The following is a 4992-nucleotide window of genomic DNA, read 5'->3' on the forward strand; positions in this document are numbered from 1 at the left end:
TGTGTGTGTGTGTGTGTGAGTGTGTGTGTGTGTGTGTGTGTGTGTGTGTGTGTGTGTGTGTGTGTGTGTGTGATTTCAGGCTAGCAGCAGTAATAGGAAAACAATTTTATTTATAACACAATTGCATGGTAAGGCTCTTGAATAAGCCAGAGAATAACCCAGAGAAGGGTCTTTTTGTGTCTTTGGCCATGCAAAATAAGCTGCATGATGAGTCAGATCAACACTAAAAACTGGAAGACATAATGAGAAATGGGCAAACCCAGCCAACTGAACACATTCAATGAACAGGTTGCCCCTGGTCGGTCTTGAGCAATAGTACAGGGCTATGTTAATCACCAGTTATTATCTTTTACATGGATTTGGCCAAGAGTCAGAGCTATGGCTCCAAGCACACATGAGCTAAGCACAGTGCTGTGATATACACAGCTGAGATTAACCTATACAGTTCATTTCTCCCAAGTCTCTGCCAAACTTTCCTAATTACATGTGCCTCCTCATTGAACTTCCTACTGCCTCGTTTATTACATTCCTATGCAAAAACCAGTAAACCTGTCACAATTGAATGAATCCTATTTGAATACTGTTGAGTTGCATATTTAACAGGGAGTCGAGCTGGCATTTTAGCTTGTTTCTTCCTATGATCTGTGTGGGTCTTCCCATCTCTGCTCTTCCTTATTTTGGAATAATCATATACTTGACAGTGATATAAAGAATTATGAAAGAGCAGAGGCATTCAAAATCTTCTCTGCTATGCATTCTTCATTGTTATTTAGTAAATATGAATTATGGCCAGAACCAGTAACACATGGCAACCAGCACACTGACTGTCACATATAGAGACATATGATTCTGCCACTAGACTCAAATGAGCTTTGAGGAACACAATGACACTTTGGGAAAGTGTCTAGGATAACTGAAAACTTCCTCCTTTAAAACTAATCTGTTGGATCAATTAAAGTTTTAATCATACTGCTTGTGTACACACATACACATATGAGTGTTGTATATGGACATTCGTTCATTGAACCATCTGATAGAAAGGTATGGTGCTATCATCCTGGCCTCTCTTGCACATTCCAAGATTTACTTCAGCATAGAAAACCATTTCAGGAACTAATTTTGAACAAGTATTTCATCTAAGACAAGATTCACATCTCTTCATAGCCATTCTACCACCAAGAAACAACAAGCAAGTTAGCAGGTAGTTACCCATCTAAATGCTTCCTCTGAAAGTTATCAGGGGTGTCCCTACAATGCTAGTACCTTCTTCTTAGTTAGTCACTAATCAAGAAGCATAGCATCAAGAGGTTATTTGGAGGGAATAACTGTCTCTTTTTGACTTTTATTAATAATAATCTTAAAGTATACATGTGGGGAAATATGACTATGAATCTGAAGTAACACATTACTCTTTAACAGTAGATTTTATAGTCCCCAAGAACAAGCCTGCACCTGCTGGGCCTATGATACTGTGTGTCATTGTCTACCAACAGGTATATCAAGGAAAGGAGATGCTGGAAATAAACTAAATTATCTCACTGTAAAGAGGTCATGGTACAGACCTCTGAAGGCCCTGTACATGCCCCCTCAGTTTCTGGGAATTCATATGAGCTTTGATTGTATAGATTTAAAGGAAGTTGGGATTCTCCATTCCCTCTGGCTCTTATACTCTGCCTCCTTTTCTAATGGGTTTCTTGAGCCCTGAGGGGAAGGATATAATGGAGACATCCCATTTACGGCTGAGTATTCCAACGTCTCTCACTTCTTGCATAATGTCTGTCTGTGAGTCTCTATTTGTTTCCATTTACTGCAGATTGAAGCTTCTCTAATGATAGCTAAGGAAGACATTGATCTATAAGTATAGCAGAATATCTTTTTTTTTTCTACTTTTTTTTTTTTTTAAGACTAGTAGTATTTGGTTTTCCCCTAGGTATCTGAGCTATCTGGTTTTGGATCACCCAAGCAGTGTTGGGTCTGGGCTCCAATTTGTGAAGATGGCCTTAAGTCAAATAAAATATTGGTAGGTTAGTTCCACAAGCTTTTTACTGCCATTGCCCTAGCATATTGGATAGGCAGAATACTACTGTAGATTAAAGGAATTGTGGATGGCTTGGTGGATCTGCCTGCCCAGGGATGGCACTACCCACAGTGAACTGTGGCCTCTCACATCAATCATCAGTCAAGAAAATACCCCACAGGTTTGCCTTTAGGCCAGGCTGGTAGGGACGTTTTCTCAATTGAGGTTCCTTCTTCTCAGATCAGTCTATCTTTTCAGGTTGACACAGAAGGCATACTGACACAGAGTAGGCCTTCCCACTTGCAAGAACATAATCAAGATAATCCCCCCCCTCCAGCCATGCCTAGAGGTCCATCTTCCAGGAATTCTAAATTCTGTCAAGTTGACAATTGGCAATAGCCCTCAAACACAGGAATTGGAATACTTGTAAGTCATGTAGAACTTGAGTCCCACTAGAAAACCAAAACTAAAGCTACTTAAGTTGTTCTTGTTTTTAAGGGGTGACAAAGGGGATGGTTGTCTATAACAGTGAGGACAGTGATGATCATGATCAGGAATTGTCCACTTAGAAAAAATAATATTTTGGTATGATTTCCTACCTGTAATGGTTAGCTTTGTCAATGTTATGACCTAGAATCACCTAGGAAGCCAGTCTTAATGAAAGATTGTCTATACAGGCATGACTGTACAGAATTATCATAGTTAATTGGTGTTATGAGAAAACAGCCTATTGTGGGCAGCATCATTGCCTAGGGAGAAGATCTTAAACTCTATAAATGTAATAAAAGCAAGCTGAGAACAAGCAACAAGCAAGCAAGTAAGCAATTGAATATATATGCATTCATTTCACTCTGGTCTACTACAAGTGATATGGCCATGTGACCAAGTTCTCGTTACTGCGGCTTCTCTGCTGTGATGGACTGCACATCTAAAATGCCCTCAAGTTGTTTTTGGTTGTGATAGTTCAACATGAGATGGAACTAATATGAAACCCCAGAAAGATAATATGAAACTGGAGGATGTGATCATGGAATGTAAGGTCAACTTGACTACCATATGAGTGTTTTATGACTAGATGACTTTCTTCATCATTAAGAAGGTTGGAAGTTTGACCTCAGTCTACCTTTGTGGGAAAGTCCTATTGAGAGTCTTTGTTATGAGTTGTAAGTTATTGCCTTTTCCCTGAACATGCACATGGTGGTAAGGAAAAGTTCATGTCTCTTACTCTTCATAGCACAGCTTTATCCTTATGATACCGTCTAAACCCAATTTCCTTTTAATGATCATAACCTCTAAATGCTACCACATGAGAGATTTGGGCTTCACTATGCATATTAGGTAGAGACACATATCTAACTCATAACAGCATCCTATCTGATCCTACCTGAAATGACCCCTGTATGTGTTGAGAGAGTGTGCAAGCAGAGTCCTGAAAAAATAAAAGTAAAAAAAAAAGAAGAGCACAACCACTTGAAGTGATTCAAATACAAAACTATAATATGAGTGCGTGCTTTGATGGCCAAATGTGAGCCAAAGGATAAAAGACAAAGAAACATGCAAAAGAATTTCCTACAGAGCTCCTTCATATATCTATGCCCCAGCTGCCCATCTGGTTTTCACTCCTTACTCAAAAGCAAGGTGAGATACATGAGTAAAAATGGCTCTACTTGACCAACTGGATAGACTTTTTGTTTTTTACTTCAAGCCTGGGCCCATCCTTCTTCTGAGAACCACATCTATATTAATTGATGCCACTAAAGGCTCTTCCCATCATCCACCTTTATCTTAGTCTTATGAAGCAGGCCAATTCTATAAAAGCATCACATCTCCTGACACAGGACTAAATTATTCACCATGGAAAACCAATGCCAAGGTTTGGAGCAAAACTATTGACATTTCTGTGGGGAAGGTAGAATTTGTTCCCACTGGTATTGTTGGCCTTGTTAGACAATAAAGCTGAGAGCCACAGTTAGTTGTCTATCTTTATACCATAAGAGAAGAGCTTGGATTAGGAGCGAACATACACAGACTAAAAAAAATGCCCAGATTTAAGAGAAAAGTATTTAAGACAAGTGAGTGGAAGATGTAGATCAGTCTATCCCAGCCAGTTCTCTAAGACTTTTTCAGTTACACAGACAAATGAACTAATTTCCCCTATAAGTAGTTGAGATCAGTTTCCTATTATTCGATATATGAAAAATCTTGTGCTCTTTAATTCCCTGGAGAATTCCATCTTTCTTCTCATTTACAGTCTTGCTCCTCAGATTCAATAGGAAACTTTGGACCAGTAACCAATAAACCAGTATTCTTATCTTAACACTGCTCTTCCCAATCTGTAAGCTGGTGAACTAACTTCTAGACACTTCAACCTCATCCTCTAAAGAAGTTGAGGCAAATAAAATCAACCAGTGGATATCTTCAAAGGTTGGTGTATGGTGATAGAAAGATGAAGCATTGCATGAGAGAGCATGTAACAGAGTACAAAATTCTTCTGCCATTGCAAATCAAAAAAAAAAAAAAAAGTATTGCAAATCAATACTTCAGCCATTGGAGCAACCAAGAGCCATGAATGATCAGAACATGACCATGTTTATTTATTTTTCCTGGACTTGATTAATGATTTACTGATCATAACCCTCTTTCAGGTCACATAACCTCTGAAAATTGTTGTACTTCTCTGGAATTCTGCCCAAGGTTTTTGTTGCCTTTTCTTCCCTTTTGAATGCAAAGCTTGAGCATAAAGAGTAGCAGCAACTAGATACACATATGCAATTAGAGACGCATATGCACACAGCTCTGGGGGCAGGAATACTGATTAGTTCATATTGTTGTTATGCCCCAGTACAGGGGAATGCCAGGGCCAGGAAGTGGGAGTGGGTGGGTCGGGGAGCAGGAGTGGGGGGAGGGTATAGGGGACTTTGAGGATAGCAATTGAAATGTAAATGAAGAATATATATATATATATATATATATAT

Source organism: Mus pahari, chromosome 7 (assembly GCF_900095145.1).
Source record: "Mus pahari chromosome 7, PAHARI_EIJ_v1.1, whole genome shotgun sequence".
In the NCBI taxonomy this organism is placed as follows: domain Eukaryota; kingdom Metazoa; phylum Chordata; class Mammalia; order Rodentia; family Muridae; genus Mus; species Mus pahari.